Raw genomic sequence first — 13,472 nt, forward strand, 5'->3', positions numbered from 1 at the left:
ATAGCACAAGATCGTGTAGTTCGTCTGCTAGAGCTTTTCTGAATGTCAAGTATCATTTCCTTAGACCATGAGATTGTGCAACTCCTGGATACCGTAGGAGTGCTTTAGGTGTACTAAACGTCACAACGTAACTGGGTGACTATAAAGGTGCACTACAGGTATCTCCGAAAGTGTCTATTGGGTTGGCATGAATCGAGACTGGGATTTGTCACTCCGTATGACGAAGAGGTATCTCTGGGCCCACTCGGTAATGCATCATCATAATGAGCTCAGTGTGACTAAGTAGTTGGTCACGGGATCATGCATTACGGCACGAGTAAAGTGACTTGCCGGTAACGAGATTGAACGAGGTATTGGGATACCAACGATCGAATCTCGGGCAAGTAACATACCGATTGACAAAGGGAATTGAATACGAGATTGATTGAATCCTCGACATCGTGGTTCATCCGATGAGATCATCGTGGAATATGTGGGAGCCAACATGGGTATCCAGATCCCGCTGTTGGTTATTGGCCGGAGAGTTGTCTCGGTCATGTCTGCATGGTCCCCGAACCCGTAGGGTCTACACACTTAAGGTTCGGTGACGCTAGGGTTGTAGAGATATTAGTATGCGGTAACCCGAAAGTTGTTCGGAGTCCCGGATGAGATCCCGGACGTCACGAGGAGTTCCAGAATGGTCCGGAGGTAAAGATTTGTATATATGAAGTCCAGTTTCGGCCACCGGGAAAGTTTCGGGGTCATCGATATTGTACCGGGACCACCGGAAGGGTCCCGGGGGTCCACCGGGTGGGGCCACCTATCCCGGAGGGCCCCATGGGCTGAAGTAGGAAGGGAACCAGCCCCTGGTGGGCTGGTGCGCCCCCCATGGGCCTCCTCCTGTGCCTAGGGTTGGAAACCCTGGGGGTGGGGGGCGCCCCACCAAACTTGGGGGGCAAGTTCCCCCCCCCCCTTGGCCGCCGCCCCTCCCTAGATGGGATCTACAAGGGGGACGACGCCTCCTGGCCCCTATATATAGTGGAGGGGAGGGAGGGCAGCCGCACCCAAGTCCCTGGCGCCTCCCTCCCTCCCGTGACACCTCTTCCTCCCCGCTTGCGCTTGGCGAAGCCCTGCCGGGATCCCGCTACTTCCACCACCACGCCATCGTGCTGCTGAATCTCCCTCAACCTCTCCTTCCCTTGCTGGATCAAGGAGGAGACGTCTCTCCCAACCGTACGTGTGTTGAACGCGGAGGTGTCGTCCGTTCGGCGCTAGGATCTTCGGTGATTTGGATCACGACGAGTACGACTCCATCAACCCCGTTCTCTTGAACGCTTCCGCTCGCGATCTACAAGGGTATGTAGATGCACTCCTCTCCCCTCGTTGCTAGATGACTCCATAGATTGATCTTGGTGATGCGTAGAAAATTTTAAATTTCTGTTACGTTCCCCAACAGCGGGGCACTGTGGGGTGGATGGGAGAAAGAGAAAAAGAGGAGAGAGATGGGGGTGGGATGGATGGGTGGCTGACAGATGGGCCAGTGCTCGCATGCAGCAGACGGAGGCGGACGAGGAGGCCACCGAAAGCGTTCGCTTTGTGTCCGTTGCGGACCCAAATGTGTCCCAAATTTGGGATGAAAATGGGTCCGAGCGGACACGAAACGGACAGCGGGTGGATGCTGTGTCCGTTTGGGTTGCCCTGTTGGGCCAACTTTTGTGTCCGTATGACCCAAACGGACAATAATAGGTCGCTCCATTGGAGTTGCTCTTAAGGGCAGTGAAGATGAGTGTCGTCCCATGGGTTATAGAAAGCCAGGAAGAAATAAATGTCCCACACTCCATGAGATAATAGGCATGTGTGTGCTAGATGCTCATTTATTTCATGCCCAAATAGGCAAAGTTTGGAGACCTCAACATGTGGATAACCTCGGATGGCCAGACCATCCGCGACAAGTGTCTTACTATGAAGGAGAAGCCACAAAAATATCATACACCGTGGTTTGGCCTTGGACATCCAAATTTCATGGAAAGGAATGGGATTGTAGCGCCAATAAATTATGGTTGTGTGCGAATAAGGTCGAGTATAACCTCGAGGTTAAAGCAATCTAGACAATGAAATCCTCTAGTGCACGATCAAAGTGAACATCTTGAAGCAACCAAAGGAATATACTCGAGAATTTATTGCATAGAAGTGACTGCTCAGAGGGATTGTATCCAACGATTATCGCAGAGCCCATACATCACCGTATTGGCTTGCGCCTAGCAAGCTCAAAAATTGAAGGTGCAGTGTCTTTCAGAGTCTTGACAACTAGCCACCAACTGTCAACGTCTTTCAATTTTCTTAAGCATGTAGTAGAAAGAAAAAGGAGGAGAAGAAGAAGAAGAAGAAGAAGAAGAAGAAGAAGAAGAAGAATAAAGTACAAATTTTCAGAGTTATAAGAGCCACCGCCCTCAACGACAAAATGATAAAACACAACCAGAAAAGATACACAACTAATAACCTCAAAAAAATAAGAACTCGGTATATTTAAAGGCAATGGCGAATCCAAGAAGGAAATGAAGGGCGGGCTGGAAATTAACTGCGAGAAAAAACCAAAGGCCATTTTTGAAAGAAAAAAAATGACATTCTCTCCAAACGCCATTGTCTAATAAGCTCCAAAAAAATCCAGATTACTACTGAAAACATATGTAAAAAATCATGAGCGTGTGGTGCCTGATCATGATATGAACAAAATTTACTCCAAATACTGTACAAGAAAAAAGGTACCCTTGGGTGAGCTTTCTTCTGCCTCCGTGCTCGCGTGTTCCCCATCCTGTACAATCTACTTGTACAGTCAGATCCAACTCCAAGTAAGCGAGCACCAAGTCGAAGCGAGCCATGCGGGACTAGCGGCGGCGCGCCGGAGAGGAGTCGAGGAGGCGGAGGACGAGGTGGTGGGAGCCGGGCCGATCGAGCTTGGCGCTCCCTGCCCATCCAGATCCAGGAGCCGCGGCTGAGGGCGCATCTCAGCGATCGATTCTAGGGTTTCAGCCGACCAATCGGCCTCCGGTTCCGGCCATGGGGTCGCCGCCGCTCAAGCTCAATGTCGGCCGAGATGGGGACAGAATCAGCGCGCTCCACGACGACCTCCTCCTCGGGATCCTCGAGCGCCTCGACCTGCGCGACGCGGTCCGCGCCGGCGCGCTTTCGACGCGGTGGCGGCACCTCCCCTACCGGCTCTCGCGCGTGCACCTCAACGCCGGCCACTTCCACCGCGCCACGCTGCTCGAGGGCATGGGCGCGTTCGAGGACGCGGCGTGCAGGCTGCTGCCCGTGTGTCCTCCTCCGGGCGACTGCAAGAGCCCTCGTGTCATCGAGACCCTCGCCCTCACCTTCTGCGTGTCAGCCCCTCACCTGAGCTCCATCGGCCGCGCCGTTGAGGACGTCGTCAGCCGCGGCCACACCAAATGCTTCCAGTTTGACATATGCTCCCGATGCAAGGACGGCACTAGGCGCACCACCCAGCTGCTCACAGAGTTAGGGAAGCACTTCATGTCATTCTCCAGCGCCTACCCTGTCGCCTTCGGGTGGCTCACGTTTTTTACACTCGAGGACCTCGCATTTGGGGATTCCGATGTCGCAGACCTCATTCGTGGTTGTGATAAGCTCAAGGACCTCAAGCTGAGATCCTGCAGACTGGTTGACCGACACTCTGCGCTCAAGATCGACACGCCGCAATGCCGGGCTTGAGAATCTTTGCTTCACCAGCTTTCATTGCGCACTGATCGAGCTTATCTCCGTCCCTAAGCTCAGGGCATTCTGGTGTTGGAGCTGCAAGAACCCTCCGGTGCGCTTCGGCTATGTTCCTGAGCTTTACATAGTGGAACTCGGTTCTCAGGCCAAGGCATCGCAAGTGCCATTTGCCCTGAGCGAGTGCTTTTCAAGGAGTGCCACAAACCTGTCTAAACTGTATCTCAATTTTGGCTGTCAAATGGTAAGTTAATTTCTCTGCATCTACTATCACATTTTATCCTTTCTACTAATGTCAGCTCTCTATTGTATTCTTGTTCTTGCTGCAGATTTGGATTAAACCAGAACACCCGAAGGAGCTCACTTATATATTCAACAACCTGAATAGTTTGGCGCTTTACAATATCTTTTCTGAGTGTGACCTGAGCTGGACCTTGTTTATCCTTGAAGTTGCACCTGCCCTACAGAAATTCAGAGTATGTCATTACTTTACCTCTTTAAATTTAATCCACATCTTAGTCTTGATGCGACTCACATATTTCCGGAATATTCAGCATTAATAACATAGCAGGAAGTTAAACTAATTTTCAATCGCTCACGGCTCACCAACTCTGATCTATCACAAATATTAAATAGTATTGCTTACATGCCTCATTGTAAGTATTTTTGTAGCAAGACAATGCCGTGTAGACAAAAAAATTCTGCTGAATCGTATTGCATATTAGATTTCTCCGAAAACCCCTCCTTATTTTTTTGGAAGGAGGAAAGGGCTGGCCTCTGCATCGTTTGGTGCACACATCCCTCTATTAAAATTCCTTATTGCAAAGTATCTTGTTGGAAAGAAAACATGTGAGCAGCTGTAATTTCATATAAATCCCTGAAGCACATTTGCATGTCTTACTTTATCTGGGACTCAACTCATGCTGATTCATCCAAAAACTCTACATGGGCCTAAACTTAAATACTACTCCTTCCGTCCCATAATGTAAGACGTTTTTGCAAGCTACATTGTGGGACGGAGGGAGTATTATTGAGCGTATTTCAATATTTTAAGTGACTAAGATATTAAATTGCAATTGTTGTTACATTGTCCTGCATGATTTGGTGGCAAGTTTAATTCTAACATGTGGTGTTTACTTTCCATGTCCATACATGAAGTTATCTCGAACTCAACACCCATGTGCCAAAGTGTCCAAGGACAACCCCGAGAAGACTAACATCGTGTGGGAACCATCCAAGGATTTGAAGCACCTGAACCTGAAGTTATTTATAATGTTTGGGTTCGAGGATGAAGACAAGGCGGCAAACTATATAAGGCTTGTCATGGAACATGCCGTGGGCTTGAAAAGAATCGAGTTGCATGGTAGAAGCCCATGCAATGGGTGCGATGCCATCGACCTTGAGTCCCTGAGAAGAAGATCCCAGGCGGATGAAGCTAGCAGGCATCGGATTAAGGAGCAACTCACGCATGGATCTTCCTCGTCCGTGGAGATAGTAATCTGCTGATGGATATGGTGAAGGGATGATAAATCTCATAAAGCTGCTAGAGCGACGACTGCACGAGGTGCAGGCAGTCGTAATTTTAAGTTCAGTTATTGATAGCCAGAGAATACTTGATTGGCGTGGACCTCGCAGTGTAGATTACTGCAATCTGGATGGATGATTTTGCTTTTGTCCAATTTACGGAGTAATTGCCCATGTTTGTTCTTTGGCATGATTCAAATTCTTGACTTCTTGAGGCTCTCTCTTTCGTGAATGCGTCTTTGGCAACGTTTCCTAGGCTCAGAACGCGACTTGCCTTCTGAATTTCTCTTGTCAATATCAACATCTGACTGAAGCAGCTGTTATGGAAGCCAGCCAGCCAGGTTGACTGAGGCGAGGGTGTAGAGGAAATATTTGTGCACAACTACTGAGAATTTGCCTATTGTATGCTGATTTCGTGCCTGGAGGACTGCCAGAGGCGTTCTCTTTTCAGGATGTGAATTGCCTTTGGGAAACCTTGAGCATCCACCGAACAAGAAAGAAAGTACTCCATGGAGCTCATGGAAGCTGGCCAAATGCGTTTTTTTGCACGCCTCCTGGAAACTTGTAGCTCTAGCAGGAACTTGTAGCGCATCAATGTGCCAACCTGCGCCAGCCAAAAAAAAAAAAATCTCTGAGATGATCTGAGGTTTACACTTACAGGGGAGAAAAAATTGGCTAGAACCAGCAGCTAAGGACAGTCTAAGGTGCGGTTCAGAACCAGCAGCTGTTAGTTTTCAAGTTTAGTTAGAAAGCTTGACTAAATACGTCAAAGAAAACAAAAGGCTGGACTAAATTATAAATACCACTCATTTTGCATTTTTCTACGGGCTGCCGCGGCGACAGTTTCAAGATTAACAAAGAACTGGACAAGTTGTTGGGTGAGTGATCAGAATGTTCGAACCGTTGGAAATTGCACGGGGCAGAAAAAGTTGAACCATGAAACAGCTTTAATTTTGAAAAGACTTCAGAGACTCGATATTTGGACCCATTTTTCTCATAAGGCTCATTTTTCTTCATTGTTTGTACTCATGGAGGATCTAAAAGGGAGTGGAAGGGCGATCGTGGTTTTCGTTTTGAGGCGTGGTGGCTGCAGGAGGAAGGTTGTAGCGAGGAGGTGCGGGGGGGGGGGGGGGGGGGGGGGGGGGGGGGGGGGGGGGGGGGGGGGGGGGGGGGTCGTGGGAAGAGGGTTGCATGGACGGGAGAGGAGATGTTGCCACGGCGATGCGTGCGGTGGCGGGGCGGATGACGAAGTGGGGAAAGGAGGTGGCGGGAGAGCTGGAAGAGAGACTGAAGCAAGCTCGTCGCGACCTGGAGAGGTGTATGCGAGCCCCGGTTAGTGAGGAGAAAATCAGGGAGGAGGCGAAGCTTAGATGCAAAGTGGAGAAGTTAGAGGAGAAGAAGAATATGAAGGCTAAGCAACGGTCGCACGCTACCAAGCTGAAGAAGGGGAATAGAAGCACGAAATACTTCATGGCCGTAGCGTCTGCTAGGAGGAAGGCAAATAGAGTCCGGATGTTGCGGAAGGAGGATGGATCGGAAGTGAAGGAAGGAGGAGATCTCAATAACTATGTTTGTTCATTTTTTCAGGATCTCTTCACCTCGGCACAAGGAGATCGCTTGGCTGAACTCATTGACAAAGTCCAACCGAGAGTGACTGCACCCATGAGGGCTGTTCTGGAGGCGGAGTTCACCCGCGAGGAAATTAAGGCGGCCCTAGATCATATCGGAGACCTCAAGGCGCCGGGGCCGGACGGAATGCCTTCCATTGTCTATAAAAAGCACTGGCACTTTATGGGAGACAAAGTGGTGGATGAAGTCCTGGCGGTTCTCAATGGGGGAGCGATGCCTGAAGGGTGGAATGATAATGTCGCTGTTCTTATCCCTAAGGTGAAGAACCCGTGCAGAATCAAGGATTTGCGCCCCATCAGTTTATGCAACGTGGTATATAAGCTTGTGTCAAAAGTGATTGCAAACCGCCTCAAGTTGATTTTGCCAGAGATTATCTTTGACAACCAGAGTGCCTTCGTGCCAGGCAGGTTGATTACTGACAATGTCCTAATTGCATATGAAATGTCGCACTTCCTGCTAAACAAGAAGGGGAAAGAGGGCATTGTCGCGGTGAAAGCGGACATGAGCAAAGCGTATGACCGCGTTGAGTGGGAATTCTTGAGAGCCATGCTGCATAGCTGCGGTTTGGAGTTCGTTGGGTTGATCTGGTTATGAACTGCGTGACTATGGTCAGATACCGGATCAAGTTAAATGCCGAGCTTACCGAGCAGTTTTCCCCTACCCGCGGGCTACGACAAGGCGATCCTGCTTCGCCCTATCTGTTCGTGATCTGCGCGGAGGGTTTGTCGGCGCTGCTTCATGAGGCCGAGGCAACAGGGCGCATCACGGGCGTCAAAATTTGTCGAGCTGCACCTGTTGTCTCGCATCTCTTGTTTGCCGACGACTCGGTGCTCCTGATCAAGGCCAACCACGATGAAGCTCATGCCCTGCGCGAGGTTTTGGACCTCTATGAAAACTGTTTCGGTCAGTGCATAAACCTGGAGAAATCATCCATCATGTTCAGCCCGAACACTCAAGCTATGGAGAAAACGGCAGTGAAAGACGCTCTGCAGATTCAGAGTGATACATGGAATGATAAATACTTGGGATTACCAATTCATGTGGGCAAATCTAGGAAAAAGGCTTTTGCTTTCGTGAATGGGGCTATGGCCGGCAGGGTGTATGGATGGAAGGAGCGCCTCATCGCTAAGTGTGGTAAAGAGACTCTGGTCACGGCCGTGGCCCAGGCGATTCCTACCTTCGCTATGTCTTGCTTCTACCTCACGAAAACCTTCTATGAGGAGCTGAGTTCACTCCTCGGTGACTACTGGTGGAGCCAGCAGGACAAAGATAGGACCACTCATTGGATTGGCTAGAAGAAACTGACCTTGCCAAAGGCCCAAGGGGGTCTCGGTTTCCAAGACATGTATGCGTTCAACCTGGCGATGCTCTCGAGGCAGATATGGAGGCTCATCCAGTTCCCACAGTCATTGTGTGCTCGAATTTTGCAAGCCCGGTACTTCCCAAACGGCCGACTCCTTGATGCGGTGCCACGAGACGACATCTCTTATGCCTGGAGGAGTTTGTTACATGGCCTCAAGCTTTTCCGCGAGGGTTATATCTGGAGGATCGGTGACAGATCGCAGGTTCAAATCTGGACGGACCCCTGGCTGCCGCGTCCATGGTCCCGGCGTGTGATCACCCCCCGGGGGGCTAACTTGTTGGAGAAAGTGAGTGATCTCATTGATCCGATCATAGGGGCTTGGGATGAACAACTCGTGAGAGATATGTTCTGGCCCGATGATGTCAAACATATCCTTCAAATCCCTCTTCGGGATGGTACTCAGGACTTCATCGCTTGGCACTACGATAAGAAAGGGATTCACTCCGTCAAGAGCGCCTACAAACTCCAGAACCAGCTAGAGCGTACAAAGTGTGATGGGGGAGTGGGTGGAAGCTCACTCGAAGTGGGAAACCTGGAGAGTACAAGTGATGACTCGTGGAAAAGATTGTGGAAGCTGCCATGCCCTCGCAATATTCAGATGTTTGCTTGGCGGCTCAAGCATGATTCCCTGGCTCTCCGCACCAGCGTGGCGAGGAAGGGGATCCCCATTGCCGATACAAAATGTCTTTTATGTGGAAGGGCAGACGAGGATGGCGCCCATCTGTTCATCAAGTGCAAGCACACCAAGGAGGTGTGGAGAGCGCTCGAGCTGGAGGAACAACGAGTCATGTTGCAGAAGTTAGGGCCCGTGCATGCGGTTCTTGATTTTCTTTGGGAGCTTGATGTAAAAAAGCGGCTGTACATCCTCACATTCTGGTGGCTATGGTGGTCCAATCGCAACAAGCTTCGTCAAGGGGAGATGCCTTTGGGTGCTGACACAGTGGCGCGCCGCACGAGGAGCCGTGTGCTCGAATTCATGGAAATCTTTGGGAAGCCAGTCGCCAAGCCTGCACCTGACAAGTGGCGGCCGCCGTCCCATGCAGACTACAAGATTAATGCGGACGGGTCACACGTTCCAGGCCAAGATCATGCAGGATGGGGAGTGGTGGTAAGAACTAAAGATGGCAACCTGGCCTTTGCCCGGGCAGATAGGCAGGAGCACATTTCTGATCCCTTTGCGGCCGAGATCTCTGCCATGGCTCATGCCGTCCATACCGCTGCGGACCTGGGTATCGTCCGGGTAGAACTGGAGACAACGCAGCTTGTGGCTGAAGCCCTGGATATGCAGAAAGTTGATTCATCGACACATGCTGTTGTCATTGAGGACATCAAATACCACCTGAAACTTTGGTTCTCTAAGGTTACTATTTCCGTGTGTAGGCGTAATGCAAATTCAGTCGCTCATGAACTCGCCAATATTGGCCGCTTGTGTGAACCTTACCATTCCTTGCAGTGGGAGTCTGATGTTCCCACCCATGTGGACGTTTGTATCTTGGGCAATCTGCCTAAAAACAGTTAAGTAATAAAGCAAGTGCTTTACTTTAAAAAAAACGGAGTCATCAGCTCATCTCCGGTCTGAACTTTCAGTTAAAGTGACTGTAACCATCTAGACTATGCATGCACAGTAAAAAGGAAAAATTCCGTCGCCGGGACTTGAACCCGGGTCTCTCGGGTGAGAGCCGAGTATCCTAACCACCTAGACTACGACGGATGACTGGCTATAGTCCAACAGTTATCTCCTTATTCGATGGATTGCATTACAATAAGGCTTGCAAGTTGCAACAGATTAAATAGTCCGTCCAGCTGCTGTGCATGGAGCCAGGTCACAGATCGATTTCAGTAGCACGATCGCATGCATGCATACTAACACGATTTCCGCTTCTGAAACATAGACTGCCTAGCGCTTAAAGTTTGCATGTATGCGTACTGATATTTTCCTTTTTCTCTCAGATTAAAAGCTTCATCGCGTGCAGAGCATGGCAACGCTGCCCTGTCGAAGAGAAAGGGGCAGCGGCCACAAGTTCAAACTGCCTATGCCTACCAAACTGTAGCCTAATTGTGCAGCCCCTTTGGTTTTATTTGCATGTCCGAGGTACAATCGGGATGAGATGACACACTTGATTGAAAAGGATGGGTCCCAAGTTCTTGACAGGGCTGTAGACTGACGTATCGCAAGGACAATGGCAAAGTGAGTATATCCATAGTCCTACCTTGCCTGGCTCGACCAATTCAGGAGCTGCTGGTGCCGCCTCGCCCTCCTCCTCTGGACAGGAGAGAAAACGTCTAAACCGCATCTGAAAGAGATGAAGAAGGGAGCCAACAGAGCCACCATCATTTTTCGTACATCCCATGTAAACACATCATCGGTTGAGATCGGTACATACCCTTTCATGCAAAACGTCAAGGGGCGGTGGACCGGCATGTCACGGCCTAATACCGCAAAACAGAAGGCGATGGCTACTCTCGCAATGCTTGCCAGTTGGACCATCTGGAGAAGAGGAATGCTAGAGTTTTTAGAAGAAAAAAAATCGACGCCGCCTTTCTCCATCCTAAAGCTTATTCAAAACGAGGTCAAACTTTGGGTTACCGCGGAGGCTAAGCACTTGAGCAAGATCATACCGCGAGAGTAATTCCATATGTGATTTTCCTTTGACAGTTATGTTGTGGAGCCGTTACTCTGTACTCTAAACACCCTCTTTATTAATGAATGAGGCAAGTCTTTTTCCTTGGCTTTAAAAAAAGGTTAGCGGCATAGTGCAAAGTATCGTAGAAGTAGTATCACAGATGGTTTTCATAAGATGATAATTCTGAGTGATCAGAATGTTCTAACCATTGAAAATTGCACACCGTAGAAGTAGTATCACAGATGGTTTTCATAAGGTGATAATTTTCAGTGATCAGAATGTTCTAACCATTGAAAATTGCACATGGTAGAGGAAAAGTTGAACCATGAAACAACTTTAATTTTGAAAAGACTTCAGAGACTCAATGTTTGGACCCATATTTCTTCTTTCCTAAACGTAGTCATCAGCTCGTCAGTCAAAAGTTAGGCAGACAAGCTCAAGGCCCTCATGAAAGGAGCCGGTTTGAAGGGCAAATCCGGTCTGAACTTTCAGTTAAAGTGACTGTAACCACATAGGAAAAAAGGGCACAAAAATAAAAAATTCCGTCGCCGGGACTTGAACCCGGGTCTCTCGGGTGAGAGCCGAGTATCCTAACCACCTAGACTACGACGGATGGTTGGCTATCTTTTAAGAGTTTACCGACTTAACACTCAATCAACTATTCTCAGAGGCGCATCACAAGTCTCTGCGGCAAACAGATAGTCCATCCAGCTCCTGGGCATGGAGGCAGGTCATAGATCAATTTTATGATTTTCCCTTCTTAAACATAGACTGACAAGTGCTTCAAGCTTGCATGTATGCGTCTCATCGCGTCTAGGGATTCCTGAGTCCTGCGCCTGGGTAGACACTCTGCAAGGGATAAGAACAGTATAGCTATTTCGCGGATATTGGGGTTGCATGGTATCCCTCAAAGATACCTATTGAACTACCAGCCTTCGGTGGCTTATATAAACGCATAACAGCTCTCCACCGAGGGCGGAGGTCATGGCAAGCATGTGGCCATAATGTACGTTTTGAATAAGGTCAAACTTGTCTGATCAAATCTGGACTTGTACAACCTCGCACCCCTGGCGTCGCCTCCCCCCGGGCGACGCCAGGGGCCCCAACCCTAGCGCCTCCAGTACCTCTCCCTCCACCCCCTCGTGCCGCCGCTGCCGCCGGCGTGGGCCGCGGTGGCGGCGGGCCCGGTGCCAAAGGTCCTGGGCGGGGGAGGCGGCGAATCCCATCTGAGGCGGCGGGGGCGGCCCTTCTCATGAGATCCAACGGCGGCGGCTAGGACGGAGTATCCGGGCTGTGCGGCGGGGGCCCGAGCACCATCGCCGGCGGAGCGGCGGCCCTGCATGGACGGCGGCGGTGGCAGTGCCCCATCCGGCGAGGTGGGCTGTCCTGCTCGTGATGGTGACGACCGCTACTGCGGATCCAACGCCCCGTTTGGATCCGTCGCGGGGAGGCCTTTCGGTGACCAGCGGCGCGTGGAGGGACCGGTGAGGAGATGCCGGTTCTCCGCCGGAGTACCGACGGCAACATACGTCTTCGTGGTGAGGTTCCGTTTGGTTCCAGCCAGCCACGAGGTCGGGAAGACATGGCTTCCGATGAAAATCGCGCCAGACTGTGGTCTTGGCAGACGATGGCGGCGTCTCAGACGTCGTTTCCTTCTGGAGGCATCGTCGTTGCAGGTCTCATCAACCTGATCGGGAAGTTCCGGGGGAAACCCTAGATCTGTGTCTACCGGATCGGACGATGACGGTGCTATCAGTATCGTTCTCCCTCATGGGGGCATCATTTTGGAGTGAGTGCTGGTTGGAGGGGACAAGAGGAGGAGCGGTGTTTCATCTGCTTCATTGATGACGGCGGATCTCGGCGGCGTGGCGCAGTGGAGACTTGGCGCCTGATGAGCAAAGATGGACTCGCGCAGGAGGGTGACGCTGCCTGGCGTCATGGTGGCGGCGGCGGCAGTTGGACCGGCCAAGGTTGATGCAGCAGTACAGCTCTGAAGATGAATTCGTGGCAGGTGGCTGCGGCGGCCTCATACCCGACAGGGGTCCTGGTTGAGAAGCACGCCGGACTGGTGGGTGCCCATACCCGGCAGGCGTCCTGGGTGGGACCTCAAGTCTTTAGATGTTTAGGTTTGGCTGCGTGGTCTGTTTGGTATTAGGCCCAGACTTTCAGCGCCCCTACATCAACTCGATAGGGATAGCGACAGTTGTTGCTTAGTTTGGTGGCTTTAGTCTTATTGTTGTATGACTTTGTACGGTCTTGTGTCAATAATTAATAAAGTGGCCGTATGCATCGTCCAGATGCAGAGGCCGGGGGTCGTCCTCCTTTTCTAAAAAAAAAATCTGGACTTGTACAAAATTGAATGACTATTATAACACTACTATTAGTTGGCAACACAACTCATGGTGAATTCATCTCATGATAAAATATATGAATTCTAGTTCTACCAACCTTCACTTGACCAATTAATGTTTCACTCTTTATATATGCGACTCTACCTTCACATGAATAGATAGCAAGCTCAGTTTTACCCGTTGGCAACACTAAGTTAGCATAACAAATAGGTGAACGCTACACACAATGACAAGAAAAGAATGAGAAAACAAGAAAGATATATAAGAAACACT

General features: G+C 50.2%; 2 non-coding genes and 1 pseudogene across 2 annotated transcripts; 1 reads left to right on the top strand and 2 right to left on the bottom strand.

Moving 5' to 3' along the window:
- Positions 1–2,734: 2,734 nt before the first annotated feature.
- On the top strand, positions 2,735–5,631 carry LOC125524380 (annotated as a pseudogene).
- A 4,231-nt stretch (positions 5,632–9,862) lies between these two features.
- TRNAE-CUC lies at positions 9,863–9,935 on the bottom strand. Its single transcript has one exon. It is a non-coding gene; the product is annotated as a tRNA-Glu (tRNA).
- A 1,453-nt stretch (positions 9,936–11,388) lies between these two features.
- Positions 11,389–11,461, bottom strand: TRNAE-CUC. The gene has a single exon. It is a non-coding gene; the product is annotated as a tRNA-Glu (tRNA).
- Positions 11,462–13,472: the final 2,011 nt, after the last annotated feature.

This window comes from Triticum urartu, chromosome 7 (genome assembly GCF_003073215.2).
Source record: "Triticum urartu cultivar G1812 chromosome 7, Tu2.1, whole genome shotgun sequence".
NCBI lineage: Eukaryota > Viridiplantae > Streptophyta > Magnoliopsida > Poales > Poaceae > Triticum > Triticum urartu.